Source organism: Aulonocara stuartgranti, assembly GCF_965226115.1.
Source record: "Aulonocara stuartgranti genome assembly, chromosome: 23".
NCBI lineage: Eukaryota > Metazoa > Chordata > Actinopteri > Cichliformes > Cichlidae > Aulonocara > Aulonocara stuartgranti.
In genome coordinates, this window is record NC_138958.1 from 12,653,448 (window position 1) to 12,672,322 (window position 18,875).

An 18,875-nucleotide genomic window follows, 5' to 3' on the forward strand; every position below is an offset into this window, starting at 1 on the left:
CAAATGGTTTGGCCAAATCATTATAAAAGCTACCCTCATGTGTCTTTTTAATTAGGTCAGTTTGTGAGTTAAGTTGTGTCTCACTTTGTTGTTTAAGTTTTGGAAATTACTTTTTGTAGAGTTATATTTAGTTGACCTGTTTTATGGGCCTGCTAAGTATGGTTTTGAATTTTGTTAATTTTGGACTTTTTGAGGGTTAAAATAAAGAGAACCCTTTTTGAAGATATTTTTGCTTGTGTCCTCTTTGCTTTGGCTGCTTGGTCCCTCACATCTCTTCACATTCCATTTAACATATTGATCAAACTTTTATTTTATCTTTAATTAAGAATAAAGATGATTAGCAAAAGCACACAAAGAGACTCTGTTTTAGCACATAAATGATTGGATGTTGAGCCTTTTTACCCTCTCTCAAATGTAATGAGAGGTAAACCAGGGAGACTTCTCTTCTCTCTATCTTCTCTTCTCTTTCTACAACACCTTTCTCAACAATACACCAAGGGTATTGTGGGTATTTGTACAGTAAATGTAATTCTTGTAATTCTGTTGCCTGGAAAGCATTTACATTTATGTGATGCGGCACAGAAGTTGCACAAATCTCTGAAAATCAGATAAAAGAAACCACAGCTTCGAGCTTCAGGCGTGACATAATTTAATCATTCCTGACAGATGACAGTGTAAAAGAACATCTTGACTCAGTTTGACATTTCACGCAACCTCTGTGAAATATGTCAGTAAGTGATACTCTAATTGAAAAGTGAAGTATTGCAGTTATCTCACTTACTGTAAGTACTGTGTGCTGTGGGTTGGAAAATAGAAGCAAGAGCTGGGGTGGGAGGGGAGAGAGGTTCACCCGGCAAAGGTTTCCAGTGTGTTGTAGGGCTAACACAGAGAGACTGAAAACCTTTCACTTTTAAAACCCCATTTATAATCACTTATTAATATCACACTAATTGTGTCAATCGACATCATTTCATTACGACCACAAGCATATCTTTGAATTGTTGGAGAAAACACAAACTGCACAGAATCCCCAGCCAACCAGGAAGTTTGAATCCCGAACCTTCATTCAGTGAGGAAACGGTTCTAACCACTGCACCACCCTGATCTCAGCCCAAGCACTACAGAGGCAACTATGCTAAAACAGCTTGTCAAACACTGCCCCCTAATGGTGACCATTTATTAAGTTTGGCTAACCTCCTAAGACCCGAACTCTTTCATGGCATGGATTTTTAATTCCTCTTTCTCTGACATTTGAGCTGATTAGGACCTGATGAATGTAAAAACAAAGAATCACCAGATTTTTTTTTTACCTGATTTTTGTTTCTAAGAAAAGTGAGAGCCACATATGAGGACATTCGTTTTAAATTTTGATAAAACAGAGGCAGTATAATGTCCTCGTAAGTGGATATCAGGCCCTTGTAGAGCAAAATTTAGTATTTTTGGTCTAGACAACCAAAAATGTGATGGCCACATATGTGGACGCCAGGTCCTAGGAGGTTAAAACTAATTTCTTTTTCCCGAGAATGTTTTTGATCTAAAAAAGGAAGATCGATATATATATATCTGTGTAGATGTTTGGGACATTTGGATAGTCATTCATGTCATAGTTGTTAAAGGAAAAAACACCAAACTGCTGATTTGTCACACATCAGAGGACCACCAGAAGCACCCAGTGAGGAGGAAATATAATTTAATTTATGCCATTTTTATGAAGTTAGATCACATTTTAAATGAAAACATTAAAATGTTACCTGACATATTCCTTTCTTTGCTTCAAGCAGTTCTTATCCTGTCTCTTAATCTATCGTAGATTAATATGGAATAACTTAAACTTCAGCTTAGTAAGACTCTGTACCTCATATATTACCATGAGCATTATCTCAAAATGCTGTGATGATCATACTTTGTCCATCAAGCGTGAAGAAAATTGAAAGAAACAAAAACTTTGTTGAACAGTAGATGGTGCTATTGGAATATTTTGTATAACATATAATAATATAATACTGTGGTGTTCTCACTGGGAAAAGGAAAATGAGAAAAAGTAAATCTTACTAAAAAATTTTATATATTATAATTTTTTATTATGATATTATATTTTTTCATATAAAGACAAATTTATAGTGGTTTTAATAATGAAAAGAAAAAAAATAATGCAACTCAAAAACAGAAACTAAAAAAACATTTAAAGGATAATTTAGTGTGTCCGTCATATAAATGATACACAAGGAAAATGCAAGGAAAACAATACATATTTGATTATTTGAGCCCAATAATGTAATCCACCATTCTTCTCTTTGATACATCCTCCAGCTTAGAGCTGTTTAAGTGATGAACACGGTTCATCAATATTTTCTGCTGGGAATGTTTCTGGAAGATTTCTTCTTGGTTTTCAGTTATCTTATCAAGCTTCATTACAACCTTCATTTGAAAGTCTAAGAAAAAAACAGATGAGCAAGTATTTTTAACATGTGAAGAAATGACAGACCTGTCACATCCAGTGTTGGTCAAGTTACTTGAAAAAAGTAATCAGTAATTAGTTACTGATTACTTCCCCAAAAAGTAATCCTGTTACTTTACTGATTACTTATTTTCAAAACTAATTACTTAGTTACTTAGTTACTTTTTAAAAACACGATTTACAACCTGAAGAGGTGATAAAGTGATAGATCTTTCAGCCCAATTCTACTTTTTCTGCATAATCCATCATACAAAATGTAATCAAATGGAAAGGTCCCTTTTTAAAACTTGTTTTATCAGTTTTAATCTTTTAACTTTATGCATCAAGCAAAAATGTAATTATATGCAACATTCTCTGACTTGAATAAATTAGTTTAACATTTAAACCTATTTTCTGCACATTCCAGCACATAAAATAAAATATTTTTTGTGTTTACACTCACTCTTTCAAACAGATGTAAGTAAAACACAGCAGAAAATAAATAAAGTCAAAGACTCAGTGGTCCTGTTGCTCTATTTTTACCTGTAAAGCAGGACTGCGGTAGGCGGAGGTTTACCCTGGTGCAGGTGTGCCGCGGTCAGTTGAAGAATCCGTGAGTTTCTCTGTGAATTTCCCATTACGTCATGGCGCACTTGGTGCTTGCTCAGAAGTTTAGGGGTTTTTTTCGCTGTAAAAAGAAGTTTTCTTCCCACGCACAACGGACGCTAATGTTTTTGTCACTTTTTATGGAATCAAACTCAAAGTAAGGTCAGTACTTCCACGCTTTAAACACTGCACGCTCATACTCTCTCCCACAATCGATATGTGATCCATTGTTGATCTGCACACAGCTGTTGTCACTAATGGCGCACTCGCTTACGTCACTGTCGTGAGACATTCTCGCAAAAAATCACGGTTTTAGTAACGCAGTAACGCAGCGTTCCTATGGGAAAGTAACGGTAATCTAATTACCGTTTTTGCAATAGTAATCCCTTACTTTACTCGTTACTTGAAAAAAGTAATCAGATTACAGTAACGCGTTACAAGTAACACGTTACTGCCCATCTCTGGTCACATCTACATTAAACTCCAAACTGTGTCTTGTGTTGCATCATATTACTGAGGGGCATAATGAGAAAACTGACAAGAAAAGTCCATGGTGTATGTGGGTATGAATTTCTGTCATTTCAATTGCAATAACTTATAATTGTGTACTGTAATTCATATATTTTTAGTGTATAATGTGATGCCCGAGAAGAGTTTTCTGACACACAAGTGAAAAAAAAAACTGGAAAGATTTTTAACCAAACCTTACTATCATTTTAAAATAAATCTTCTGTCATTTTTAAAAGAACATTGGAATTCTTATGTCGACATGTATCCTGGTAATTAATTAGCTGAGGTATTAAATTTAAAGAAAACATAAGGAAGAAAATAACAATGGAAGTACTAGCTCCTGTAGCCAGCAGATGTCACTGTTGAGACATGGCAATATCAAATTCAATAATCTATTATTTCCAACAAGAGAGGGCATTTAGTTTATTAAATAAAGACCTTTAGACGCTGGATGTATAAAATCGGTGCAAATGATTAATAGATTTGCCTATTTTTGATTGATTGATTGATTGATTGAATCTTTATTTTGAATATGTTGAAAAAGTATAAAAAAAAAAAAATAGAATTAAAAGAGACAAATGAACAAAGCAAACAAAAGGAAAACGAGCAACCACAACTCCAAATAACGTCCATGTTCAAAAAGGAGCAGGAAGAAGCATAAGCTTATTTAATCCCACCCCTTTTCCACTATCTAGTATCAATAGACTACAGAAATACCTCCTTGTAATTACATTATATGTTATGTGTAATTTTTTTTTTTTTTTTTTTTTTAATATATACACATATATGTTTCTATCTATCCATACCTACGTATATACACACATACGCACATATACACATTTTCAATAACCCCATTAACACCTGAAGGATACACAACCTACAATTTTATATATATTTAATATATATATATATATATATATATATATATATATATATATATATATATATATATATATACATACATACACACACACATACATACACACACATACACATATATATACATATACATATATATACATATATATATATATATATATATATATACATACATATACATATACACATATATATACATACATACATATACACATACATATATACCCATACCAACAAACCCGTGCATGCGCACACACATGAAAATATTAGACAAGAACACCCTATCAAATCTCTACCTTTTCCCTGTACCCTGTAAAAACCATATCCTTAAACCGCTTTTTAAACTGCGCCATGCTTGGACATTGCTTCATATCTTTACTTAGTCTGTTTCACAGCTTCACTCCACACACAGAGATGCAAAAACTTTTTAATGTTGTACGGATACGAGGATGTTTTAAATTTAATCCCCCCCTCAAATTGTATCCCCGTTCCCTTTTAGAAAACATTTTTAGAATATTGTCAGGAAGCAGGTTATTTATTGCTTTATATATAATTTGTGCTGTGAGAAAATGAACCAGATCTGTGAATTTTAGAATTTTTGATTTTAAGAATAGTGGATTTGTATGATCTCTGTAACCAGTTTTATGGATTATCCTTATGGCCCTTTTTTGTAATATAAAGATTGATGATAGCGAACATTTGTAAGTATTGCCCCAAACCTCTGCACAGTAATTCAAATACGGTGCAATCAGGGAACAATAGAGAATGTGGAGTGATTTGTGGTCCAGAATGTGTTTTACTTTACTCAAGATTGAGACACGTCTTGAAATTTTGTTATGTATATGATTTATATGAGACTTCCAGTTTAATTTATCATCTATAATCACACCAAGAAACTTATGTTCAAGTACTCTTTCAATTTCCACACCATCTACATGAATCTGCACTTGTGCATTTCTAAGGGAATTCCCAAATAAGATAATTTTAGTTTTACTTAGATTTAGCGATAGTTTGTTCCTGTTAAACCATTTTCTAATTTTGCACATTTCTGAAGTAATTGTATCCAGCAGCTCCTTTAGATTCCCCCCAGAACAAAAAATATTTGTGTCATCTGCAAATAATACTAATTTTAATATATCAGATGCCTTACAAATATCATTTATATAAATAATAAATAATTTTGGACCCAGTACAGAGCCTTGTGGAACACCACAAGCAATGTCCAAGCATGATGAGGAATGGACACCCAGCTTCACAAATTGTTTCCGGTCACTTAAATAATTTTTCACCCATTGCAGTACAACCCCCCTAATCCCATACCGTTCCAGTTTATTAATTAATATGTCATGATTGATTGTGTCGAATGCTTTCTTGAGATCCAGAAATACTCCAGCTGCATACTGTTTCTGATCTATAGCATTCGTAATCTCCTCAATTGATTCGATTAATGGCAGAGATGTTGATCTTTTTGATCTGAATCCATATTGACTGTCAGATAGTAATTTATATTTATCTAAGAATTTGTCTAATCGTTTATTAAACAGGTTTTCTAGGATTTTGGAGAATTGTGGTAGTAAAGAAACAGGCCTGTAATTTGTGAAGTGGCGTCTATCCCCGGTTTTATACAGCGGCACAACTTTAGCTATTTTCATTTTGTTTGGCACTTTTCCCGTCTGAAATGATAAGTTGCAAATATATGTTAGAGGTCCTACAATTCCTTCAATGACCTTCTTGACGATTTTCATGTCAATATCATTACAATCAGTGGATGTTTTATATTTACACATGTGTACAATGTCAATTATTTCTTTTTCCTCCACTGATGTGAGGAACATTGAGTTAGGGTTCCTATCAATCAGGTTTTCACTACATTCTACTGATGGCAGTGACTCAGGAATTTGTTCTGCCAGTTTTGGTCCAATATTTACAAAATAATGATTAAAGCTGTTGACCTTATCAGCAGTGTTTTCCATAATATTGCCATTATCGATAAAGTATTGTGGATAACTTTGTTGTCCAGAATTATTTTTAATGATACCGTTTAAAACATCCCATATTCCTTTCATATTATGTTTATTGTTGTTCAATATTTTACTATAATACTCCTTTCTACATACACGTATAATATTGGTCAACTTATTTTTGTATTTTTTATATTTATTTTCAGCTTCTTTTGTTCTTTGTTTTAGGTATTCCCTATAGAGTGTATTTTTCTTTTTACATGCATTTTGTAAACCCTTAGTGAGCCATGGTCTATCTGAATATTTGTGCTTTCTGTTGTATTTTATTGTTGGACAGTTTTTATCGTACAACTCCATGAATATTCTTAAAAATATGCCATATGCAATATCAATATCAGCTTCTTTGTACACCTTGTCCCAGTCCTGATTTAATAGATCGTTCTTAAATGCAGTCATAGTTTCTTCTGTCCTTACACGTCTGTATCTCAGTTGTTCTTCATGCTGATTTTTCTTATAATTAGTGTCATAAACTGCAAAAACTGGTAGGTGATCACTGATGTCATTAATTAATATTCCGCTCACAATGTTGTTTTCCATATTGTTAGTGAAAATATTGTCAAGTAAGGTGGCACAATGTGGTGTAATTCTGCTAGGCCTGGTTATTTTAGGATGTAAACTCAAACTGTACATAGTGTTTAGGAATTCGTCGGTCATTTTATGCTTTTTTGGATTCAACAGGTCAATATTAAAATCACCACAGATAAACATAACTTTTTGATTTGTTTTAGAGAATATTTCCTCTATGAAGTCATTAAATACTTGAATACTAGAGCCAGGTGTTCTATATATACAGCTAATTATTACATTTTTTTCTTTTTCCTTATAAATTTCAATTGTTATACATTCTAGTAAATTATCAATTACAGTTGTCATACTTTCTACCACCTTGTAGTTTAGGTTTTTATCCACATACACAGCTACTCCCCCTCCACTCTTGTTCCTTCTATTTACAAAATTCACTTCATATCCCTCCAGTCCAAAGTCCATTCCTTTCTCCGCATTGATCCATGTTTCAGAAATGGCAATAATTCCAAATGGATTTGTCAACTCATTTAGATATTCCTTTATATTGTTGAAGTTGGCATACAGACTTCTGCTATTAAAATGGATTATTGATAATTTATTTTCCGTGTTGATGGTGTGCTTAAACTGTTCATCAGTGAAGTAGCAGCAGTTACAGCTGATGTTGTAGAAGAAATTATTTTCCGGGTCTATATCCTTTTCTAAGTCTAGAACATTATGGTCTGTGTATCGAAATGTTCTCAGTTCCAGATTATCATAAAGAGAATTCCAATGAGTCATGTTGATATTGTTGCCGGATGCAGATGAAGTTCTTTTGGACTGTGCCATGTGTTGTGTTGTGTGTCACGTCACATGTGTATTCATACCTCCAGAGTAAGTTGACCTCAGTATTTGTCCAGCTCTTCCATATTTCTGATGACCAACACTTTGGCTTGTTCCGGTGTTCCATTGAGTTTAATGAATACTTTGCAGTTGGTGGTCCATGTATTTTGAATTTTTCCCTGTTTCTTCAAGTAACGTGCTTTCCTGGCAATGTCCGCATTTCTTTTTATCAGATGTTCGTTCATGAAGACATCGGATCCTTTCAGTTTCCTTCCTTGTTTTAACAGTGCTGTTTTCTGTTTTCTGTTTGCAAATCTCACAATGATGGCTGGTTTGTTACTGTCATTTTTTCGGGGTAGAGGGTGGCAAGCCTCAATGTTGTTATAATCCACTTCCACACCTTTGGACCGTAGAAAGGTAACCACTTGATGCTCCGTGGAGTTGACATCTTCCTCTCCTGGCCCTCCTACATTGTCAGTGGCGACCGCCCGGGCGTATGACCGGGGTTTGATGCGAAGCCCCGTGATGATAACATCGTTCATCCGGGTGTACTGCTCCAAATCCGCCACTCTGTTCTCCAGGTACGCCAGCCGCCGATCCTTCTCGGCGTTCTGGATGCGGAGAGCCTTAACTTCCTCGACCAGGTCCAGGATGGCTTTCTGCTGCAGTTTGACAGTAGAAATCTCCTCTGTCATAAACTCCAGCGACTTCTTAATATCGTCTCCTTCCTCGGCTGACAGAACTTTTTTCGGGCCCATGCTGAGAGACGCTCTCATTCACACTAACAACGTCATTTCACTGGACAAATTATTGGACAAATTATTATTATTATTATTATCCATCCATCCATTCGCTTCCGCTTCTCCTTTTCAGGGTCGCGGGGGGCGCTGGAGCCTATCCCAACTGTCATAGGGCGAGAGGCGGGGCACACCCTGGACAGGTCGCCAGTCTGTCGCAGGGCCAACACACAGGGACAGACAAACAATGGCGCTCACGTTCACTCGCACATTCACACCTAACGGCAATTTGGATTTTTCCAATTAACCTATCCCCACAAGCTGCATGTCTTTGGACGGTGGGAGGAAGCCGGAGTACCCGGAGGGAACCCACGCAAACACGGGGAGAACATGCAAACTCCACACAGAAAGACCCCGGCCTGATTTTTGGAATTGAACTCAGGACCTTCTTGCTGTGCAGCAACAGTCCTAACCACCGTGCTGCCCTATTATTATTATTATTATTATTATTATTATTATTATTATTATTATTATTTTAAAAGTGAATAAACAGATCTGGCAAATTAGACCACTTCACCTGGTGTGATGGCATCAGCCACACATGGGTAAAACAAGTCCATTTGTTCACTTATTAGTTTGGTTTACAGTTTTCTTCATTAATATAGTTCATTAATCATTTTATTTAAACCTAACACTGATATTATGAGCATAATAGCATTGTGTGGTTTTTCTAAAAATGTTTTCTGTTATATTAATTATGTTTCTCTTTCTTTGAGTTACCTGGTTTTGGGCAGTGGCTGTTTCCTGTTTGGGCAAAAGGCGTGGCTGAGGAATCCCAGAACAAAATGCCTGCTCAGCAGGACCAACCACGTGCTTATCAGGAACAGGGGTGTTTTAGGTTTACTCACGTTATTCTGTGCATAGTTAGTATTAGTGTTTGTTTTTGTTTCCCCCCTATTGTGTGTAAATTGTTTGGCCAAACCACTATAAAAGCTACCCTCTTGTGTCTTTGTAATTAGGTCAGTTTATGAGTTAAGTTGTGTCCACTTTGTTTTAAGTTTCTGAACATTACTTTTTGTAGAGTTATATTTAGTTGACCTCTTTTATGGGCCCGCTAATTATATTTTTGAATTTTGTCTTTTGAACTTTTTTTGAGGTTTAAAATGAAGAAAACCCATTTTGAAGACATTTTTTCCTGTCCTCTATGTCTTGGCTGCTTGGTCCCTCACACTTGGCAAAAAGTCCACTCTTAGCTCAAAACACACAACTGTACTGTGTGAGTAACTGTAAATATTAGGGCCACACAGTTAACTAGGAATTGAACCTTAGAAAAAGTAATTATGTAAGATGAATGTTTGATGAAATTATTTGCCAACAGTCTTTATTGATACTGGCTAGAGGCAATATCCAGCAGAGACACACACACACACATATTAAAAATAAATTCCCCTCTGGGCGGTCTTTATCCTTCAAGTTCAGGTCCTCCTGGGAGCTTGAGGGTAGCTTGCCCAGTTGCTTAGCCGTTCCTAGGACTGCGCTCTTCTGGACAGAGATATTTGATGTTGTTCCTGGGATCTGCTGGAGCCACTTGCCTAGCTTGGGGATCACTGCATCGAATACTCCGATTACCACAGGGACCACTGTTACCTTCACCCTCTACATCTTCTTGAGTTCTTCTCTCAGCCCTTGGTACTTCTCCAGGTTTTTGTGTTCCTTCTTCATGATATTGCTGTCACTTAGTATAGCTACATCTATCACTATGGTCCTCTTCCTCTGCTAGTCATGTTAGTTAGCCATCACCAGGTTGTCTGTCTTTAACTTGAAGTCCCACAGGATCTTAGCTCGGTCACTCTCCACCACGCTAGGGGGGTGTCCCATTTGACCTAAGGACTTCCAGGGCAACTTAATTATGGCATTCAATCTATGCTCTGCCTGCTAGTATCTTGCACCCTTCTGTTATGTGCTAGATTGTCTCAGGGGCATCCTTGCACAGCCTAAGGGACCATCATGGAAGGACAGGCCCATGCACGGTATGTACCACCGGCAGGCAGAGGAAGTGGCTGATATCCAGAAATCCTTTACAGATATATAATCCTAGAGAGAGAGAGAGAACATTATATTTTATTGGAAGGCATTCAGATCTTGTGTTACATTTAGTGATTCTGTTCGTGAGCCAGTCAAACTTTAGTTTCACATGACCACTGCCAAATTTATCAACATGCTCCCTCCTTTGGGTGAGAAAGCGGGAGCATGATCTCCTTCTGCTTTGAAGAAAGTCATGCTCAGGATTGGCTCACTCTGTCAGTCTTCACCTTCTTGGTAAGTTCATTAAAGAGTTCAGAGCATTCTAGTTTATTTCTGAAGTTCCACCTTTTTAATTGGTTTCCATTCTTCACAAGGCTCTTTTGGTATATTACCACAATGTGATAATTTTTTGGCACTAGTCGCTCTCTATACACAGCCAAACTCCTATGCTTATTTTATTTTATTCTACTTCAATTGTGTCCATTTGCAGAATAATAATAAAATGGAGTCCAGAAGAGCTAAAGCTTGGAAGTACTTACATTACTTTGAGTTTGATTCCGTAAAAAGTCACAAAAACTTCCTACTGGGGAAGGTTCTTGTTGGCTTTATTTTGTGGCACCAACTAACCCCCATACATGGAGCAGGCTCTTACAGCATTCCACGGGCTTCGTTCTGTTGGAACTAACTGTTCTCCGTACTTTGGGCAGGTTCTTCTTGTTTGTATCTTGTGGTAATAACTACTCTCCATAAACGGAAAAAGTCCTTATGCTGCGCTTTTCTACTCTGCCTGAGCACTCAAAGCATTTTATTCAACGTGTATTATTCACCCATTTACACAAACACTTTTTCCATCTACTTTTGACAGATTGATATCGACTCCGCCTTGGAGTACTAACCACCCACCATACTTCGAGCAGATTCTTGTTGGCTGTGTCTTGTGGCACTAACCGCCCTCCATACTTTGACAGACTTCTACGGCACATTCCTCCGACTGCACCTTTTATCCTCGGAGTTTCGGCCCTAGCGGAGGAGTCCAGCACGGCAGCTCTTTCAGTTTCCTGTTGAGTTTCCCTGTTTCAGGGACAGGAACTCCCAGCTCTGCTTCTGTCCCCCGCCCATGATAATAACACGGACCGAGGGCAGGACGCGATTCTTGGATTAAAGCCGTCCAAAGTCGGGACTTCCAGGGTCGCGAGAGGGATAACTTCCCAGCTTTATGGCGCTGTAGTCGGGTTATAAAGGCACAAGTTTTCCCTGCAAACCAACAACTCCGGGTGAGTAGAAACGATTGATCGCAGAGTTGGTTTCCAGCTAACTCGCCCACGGCTGGAAAAAGAAAAAGTTGTGCCGCTTCGGTTCGGCAGTTTCCTCCTTGTTGGGGCTCCATGCGGTAAAAACAGGCTCGGATCTAAAGATAATCAGCTCTAAGGAGGTGAACAGCTTGTCGCAGAGCCGTTTTCCTGCTCGAGGCCCGAGCTGTGACTAATCTCAGGCCACGGCACGAAGAGCCATTTTTACCGCAGAGTCCTGTTGGAGGCAGGACAGCCTCACACCAAAGAACCGCTTTAATCACACACTGTCATCGCGTTTCATTACCGACGAGTTAATTTTACTTGATAAAAGTAACACCTGGACTTCAGAGAGAGGCACCGGGAGTGAGAGCCGGGGTCAGAGATTTAAAACGGTCAAAGTTTTTCACTTTCAAACTAAAAACCGCCGAGTTTAAAACGTGAGGCTTAACATTTGGGGTTTTTCTCGACTTTTTCTTCTTCTGTTTTTTCCTTTGGGAATTACAGTCAGGAGAGGTGTGTTCAAGAACTATCTGTATTCCCCTGTGTCCTGATGCTGCATTCACGGTCCAGTAAATCAACTCAGTCATCCTTTGAACGCGTTTTAGTTAGGTATTTTGGTTTATTCGGCGTTTGGAGACTAAAGTTGAAAGTTCCAGAATATACCCCCCAACTGTGCTGACACTCACTGCTGTGTTCATGTGTTGAAAGAGAAATGATGTCTCGGTTGCTCAAACTGATGCTGGAGTTTGATCTACAGTTGATGTACAGTTTACATTCTGCAGAGACAGTGAGTTCAACTTTACTCAAATTTCTAATTTTGTTGAATTTTTTATCAGACAACAAAATAAACAAAAATATTTTTTTAACTTGATATTTATTTCTATAAGACAGCATAAAATATAAATACTTGCTAAAAAATCATTCTAAGCTATAAACTATATTACATATTTTAATACTCTGCAGTGTCAGGCCCTCCTTCCTGTTTGAGCTTCTATTTTATTCAAAAGAAGCAACCAATAAGCAAAAACAAAGCGCTCGTTTGCACCATGCCTGAGATAAAGTAGATATAAAAACCGCATCATAGAGGATGACACCAGATGAATCACTTCAGAACCCTACATGTGATCATTAACCTACACAATTCAACAGAAAAACAAACTGAAACCTTTTTTGGGGGTGGAGATAAAAGTAGAAAAACTAAAATAATATGTTTGCATAAGTGTGTGCACCCACCTATAAATGTGGATATGGGTGGGGATAATTAACCAAGCACATTCAGATTAATGCCAAATAGTCAGAGGACATTGACTCTGATTTAAAATCAATTTTTTGCTGCTCTCAGATGGTCATCAATACCTGAAAAAAACATGACACAACAGTGACTTCACCAACAACTAAAAACTGATGAAAATATGATTCCAGATGGTTTGTTTGGTTCAAAAGCAACACTGCACATGACCACAGAACAGCATACCTATGGTGAAGCACGGGGGAGGCAGTGTCATGCTCTTCTGTGGAGGGACCTGAAGAAAATGCGCTGAATTCTGCAATAAAATCAGTTGCCCAACACAGTTCCTGTTTAAGGATCCTCGTATTTATGCCGTTAGGTTATTATTGAAGTTTCTCACTCTTTTTTTTTTTTTCCTTATGTGTGTGTTTTGTTTTGTGTGGTGTTTTTTTTTTTTTTTTTTTTTGTTGAATTGTACAGGTTAAAGGTCACATTAATGGTGGAAAAGGTCCTGAAGTGATGTATCTTGTTGTCATTGTTTTACATCACAAAACCCTGGCATTCTAACAGGGCATCGGTTACAGGACATCGGTTATTATATAGAAATTATATCTATATTTAAATACTTTCTATAGAAAGTTCATATAATCGTACAGTAATTTTCAGATCTATTTCAATTAAATTTCACTTATACAGCGCCAAATCACAACAACAGTTGCCTCAAGGCACTTATTATATTGTAAGGTAGACCCTATAATAAAACACAGAAAAAAACCCAACGATCAAATGACGCCATATGAGCAAGCACTTTGGCGACAGCGGGAAGGAAAAACTCCCTTTTAAAAGGAAGAAACCTTCGGTAGAACCAGACTCGGGGAGGGGCGGCCATCTGCTGCGACCGGTTGAGGTGAGAGAAGGAAGACAGGATAAAAGACATGCTGTGCAAGAGAGCCAGATCGTGGGGGCGATCGTGGCTCAAGAGTTGGGAGTTCGCCTTGTAATCGGAAGGTTGCCGGTTCGAGCCCCGGCTTGGACAGTCTCGGTCGTTGTGTCCTTGGGCAAGACACTTCACCCGTTGCCTACTGGTGGTGGTCAGAGGTCTGTGTCTCTGCCAGAGTCTGGCAGCCTCGCCTCTGTCAGTGCGCCCCAGGGTGGCTGTGGCTACAATGTAGCTTGCTATCACCAGTGTGTGAATGGGTGGATGACTGGATATGTGTGTATTGTGGGATGAACTTCATATAACAGAGCACCTTTCTAAAGCCATTGAAAGGGCTTTACTGGGAATATTAAAACATTGGGGGGTGCTGTTAGGATTTGTAAGGAGAAAGAACTGCCCTGTTTGTCACAGCTTTGTTATTACTCTTTTTATGAAGTGCTTTACTTATCAGTGTGTGCTGGAAGATGTGGCGGAAGGAAGGAAGGAAGGCAAGCGGGAGGGAGGGCTGGTGATGAGGCAAGATAGTGTGAGTTAGACTACATCTAATGTTGTTTTGGTAGAAGCTGCCATTTTATTTTATTTTTGTGATCCTGTAAGCCTTTAAATAATAAACCTCAGGTAATAGATTATAGCAAACTGTTCACACTGTAACATAGCAGGAAGCGGCTGAGAGGCTTCTGTGTTTTATATCTGTTAACTTCTGCAGATGTGAATCTGTTGGCCCTCTTAAGACAGAATCACCTTTATGAAAAAAATCTCTCCATCTTTTGCTTGTAAAAGTAAACAAGTAAGTAGGGTTTGCAGTTTGAGGCTTGACCTTCATTCTGGTAAAACTGGAAATGGGGGCAGTGAAATGTGTGAAAACCATAGATGTAAATACAATATATAAGGTAAAAACGTAGTTTGTGTAATTCTAATGAGCTTGGAAGTCAAGTTTTGGTTTGAGCGTCTTTATCCTTCAGCAGAGTCTTAAGTCTCTGAGCAGCTCTCTGTGAGGATCTTCAGGAATAGTTCTCCAGGCTTCTTGAAGGACATTCAAAGCTCTTCTTTGGATGTTTCTGCCTTTTGTTCTGTTATCTGTCAGGATGATCCCACACTGCTTCAGTGATGTTGAGGTCTGAGCTCTGGGAAGGCCCATTCATGACTGATAGTGTTCCCTTGTGTTTTTTCTATCCAGGTATGCTTTCGCTGCATAGGGTAGTGTGTTTGGGATAATTGATGAAGCCGTTGCAAATTAGATACTTTCCAGATGCTCCGTCGTGGATCATAATGTGATGGGACTTTTCTGTAACATCGCTATCACCACTGTGTTTTACAGATTGCTGTAGTCGATTACCTTTGTACCCAAAAATGACGATTATTGTACCATTTGGCCAGGGGGTTAGGGTTAGAAAGGCCTTCTAATTTATTTATCTTTTAATGTTTTTACCCTGTGGTATAGAAATGGTAACAAGTATTTTCCTTAGTCATAATAACTTATCATAATGACACTACTCAAGAATCAAGATTAACTCGCGATTTTTGCAAAGTTCTGTAAGTCAAACAAAAAGCAGGTTATCAGGAAATCAGAAAATAAAATACAGAAGACAAACACGATCCAGCCTGCACAGACACGAGGATCGCCGTGTTTGGGTCGGGATGATGTTGTAGGTGTCGTGCAGCGAGGATATTTCAAAGATGATTTTCAGGGGCGGATCTGGAGAAATTTTCTGAGGGTGGTATGGAAATCAGATGGGGTGGCAAAATCAAAGCCCTTTTTTTTTGTTACACATATGAAAATGTTAGATTCTTTAATATGTGGTTAAAATACACATATACATGTGTTTCATATAAACCTAGCCTGTAACTTTTATATTGGCTTTAGCCCCAATAATTAAACACGTCAGTTACATTAAAAAATGCAAATTTTTAGGTTACTATGTAGCCCAGTAAGTATAAAATCCAGAAAGCTACACAACATGAGGTGGACCAGTTAGAAACACAAGTCTAACTTAAGTTTCACCATCTTTTATTAGAAATAATTACATTGTTACATGCTTACGTTTACACAAAATATCAGAAATCTGCACGATCGGTTGCTACTGACAACAAGAAACAAAGCTGTTTCCCATTTTTAAGGGGGGCAGTATGCAATATATTTAGTTTTATCATTTATATTCATTGTTAATTGTAGCTAGGCTCAAAGGGTTAATGTTAGCTTATTGTAATAAACAACATTGTCATGTGCAAAATGAGGGTGGCACTTTGGGTGGCAAGCGATTATCTGCTGGCCCCACAGTAGATCCGCCCCTGCTGCTTGGACGGATGGATCAGCTAATTCGACTGCCAGATTGATTCTGCACTGATAACCAAAAGCTTTGTGTTGTCACCTGCAAATAAGAAAGTGCAAAACTGTTTTCACACCTCTGTCATGAAAAACATCTCTGACTTCCTTCAGGCTGGTACTGTTTCATGCACCCAGCGAATGGCGTTAGTCGACGCAGCTGTGTTGTGTTGCCTGGTTGCCATGTTTGGAAACACATGTGAGCCTGATGTTGTGCAGGGTTTAGATTTACATCTGTTTGTTTTTTCACTTGAGAGGAATATGAAGCGTATGTGGCTTCCTCCCTGCGTGCTGATGTGAAAATCCTCTGAGAGTGTGATCCGCTGCTCTTTGTTTAAAGTGTTTTTATCTTTTTATGTGACGTGTGACAATTACACTCCAGCAGTGCCAAGCATACAGTCAGAGAAACTGATGCTTCCTTCTTTTAAAAAAGAAGGCTGCACAGCTGCTGTTTGCAGAAAATAACATTAAAAGGTCATTTTACAGGAAAAACACATACTTCCACTTTTCTTTTCTTCTAATTCCACCTCTAAATTTTTATGTTGGCATCTCCTAGAGTGGCTTTGGTTGATTCACAGCTCAAAATAATCCTCCTTTATCTGATAATTTAGCATTAATCTCAGTCTCTGTGTAAAATGAGCCGTTAGCCCCCCCTCCCCCAAGATAACTTTATTCTGATTGGCTGCCTCTCACAAGCAGAAGGTTTAAAGAGCTGGTGAGTGGGAGGGAGATGATCGTATTAGGGATATCCCCTCTTTGTGACCTCGGAGGTTAGAGAGTTGAAAAAACTGCGGTGACGCTGTAGGAAGTCCGGTGAATTTTTATAATTTCATGCACAGCCCACCTACAGTTGCTCTTTGCCCTTCAAACATACAGGCAGTTTTCTTTGGGATCAGCACTTTGCCAGATTGTACCTCTTGTTTCTTTCTTGATTCTTTTCTCGTTTATGATAATTGCTCGGCTGATGTTTAGCTTGCGTTTGCGTCTGTCTAGCGCACCTCGGCCACAAGCTTGATGGTGGTTTTAATCTTCTCATTGCGCTGTTACGCCTGCAGACACATGGTGTGCAGCTTCAGGAGTGTGTGCAACAGCTCACAAACTAACAGGCTAAAATAACGCTTGTATGAGGACATAACTCTAGACATGTTAACAGGAACTGTGCACTGAAGTCAAGGTTCCTTTTTTCTTACATACAGGACATGGTTTCCCTCCTGAGTTAAAGCTGATCAGCAGACTCAGCAGCAGTTGTTCTTTGTGCTTACATCTTTTTTCCCTCTGCAGCAGTTTTTCAGTTAAAAAAAAAAAAAGATCTTTGTTGAAATTTGCATCTCCTTTTTTATTGGTTACTTTCGATTTTAGTGGACATGAGGGTAAATTAGGAGTTCTTCCCCCGTACTGAAGTCGACCACGCATCACATGCTCTCTCTGTGGTTTATACTTCCCTGTTTTGCCAGTTTTTGATGACTGATCTGTAGTCTGTAATGGTGCTTACTTAACTGTTGGCAGTTCATCTTTGTTTGGCTAATTTATAAATCATCAGCTCTTTGCATTTATTCCCAGCTGACTTCCTTCTGTTTTTTTGTAAAACTGTTTTGCAACGAGCCAAATCTATTTTTACTCCCAGGTCAAGAAAACATTTAATAAGAGCACAAGTTGCATAGAAATGTATTTCTTGTGCTCCACCTCAGTGTAGCTAAAGTAACAGGACTGCATTTTTGCGTTGGTTGGCTCTGATATTAAAAAATGACTGTGAGATTGCAGTGCAATCAATGAAAATCAATGCTGTCAGTCAATATGAATTCAAACTCTGACTGCTGGCTATTGCAAAAGTCAGCCTTACAGATATTTTGTTCTATGTTGAAAGCAGTTATTTTTTAATAAGAACTGCAATAATGTCACAAACCTCAGTCATTTTGTCGTCTCAGATTTCTTAAGAAAAGACAACGTGTCACCATCTAGACTGTAACTGTCTGCCTCTTCCTCTTCCCATGGCAGAAGTTTCTAATGATGAGCTCAGTGTTTGGACAGTAATCCCTGACTGCTCTGAGCACCCAATTTATCACATTTTGCTCTACTTTTTGGATCTCTGTGATGTCAGAGAGAGCTGATATGTTTAATGTGGTAATCTAAGGATCAGAAGTTCCACTTTCCTGCTACTCAAATTATTTGTCAGAGGCATCCAGTCACAATAAAGCTAGTTTAAAGACGGGGATTCCAAACTCACCAAAACCAGACTAGCGGCAGTCCAGTTCTGGGAAGGAAGGGGAGCTCAAACGGTTTGTTTCACTCACTGAGGCTCCACTGAGATAAAAGAGGATTTTTTTTTTGGGGGGGGGGGGAGAGAGAGATCTGTGAATTATGCAAAGCTATTGTATAGTTAAACATTTTTTAAAAAGTGGAGGTGAAATGTTTTCAAAGAGACACTTTTTTTTGTTTTGTTTTGTTGTGAAACTTTTTATGCAGTCTCATTAATGTGAGGAAGTCTAAACAGTGCCAAGCAACTATTTGTGTATGTGCATCAGAAGAGCAGCTGCAC

General features: G+C 38.1%; 1 protein-coding gene across 1 annotated transcript in view; it reads left to right on the top strand.

Moving 5' to 3' along the window:
* Positions 1-11,602: 11,602 nt before the first annotated feature.
* Positions 11,603-18,875, top strand: part of cyfip1 (cytoplasmic FMR1 interacting protein 1) — a 40,709-nt gene continuing 33,436 nt past the window's right edge. Inside the window, exon 1 of the mRNA XM_082525586.1 lies at positions 11,603-11,833. The gene's annotated coding sequence lies outside the window, so the exon portion shown is untranslated. The remainder of the gene's footprint in view (positions 11,834-18,875) is intronic.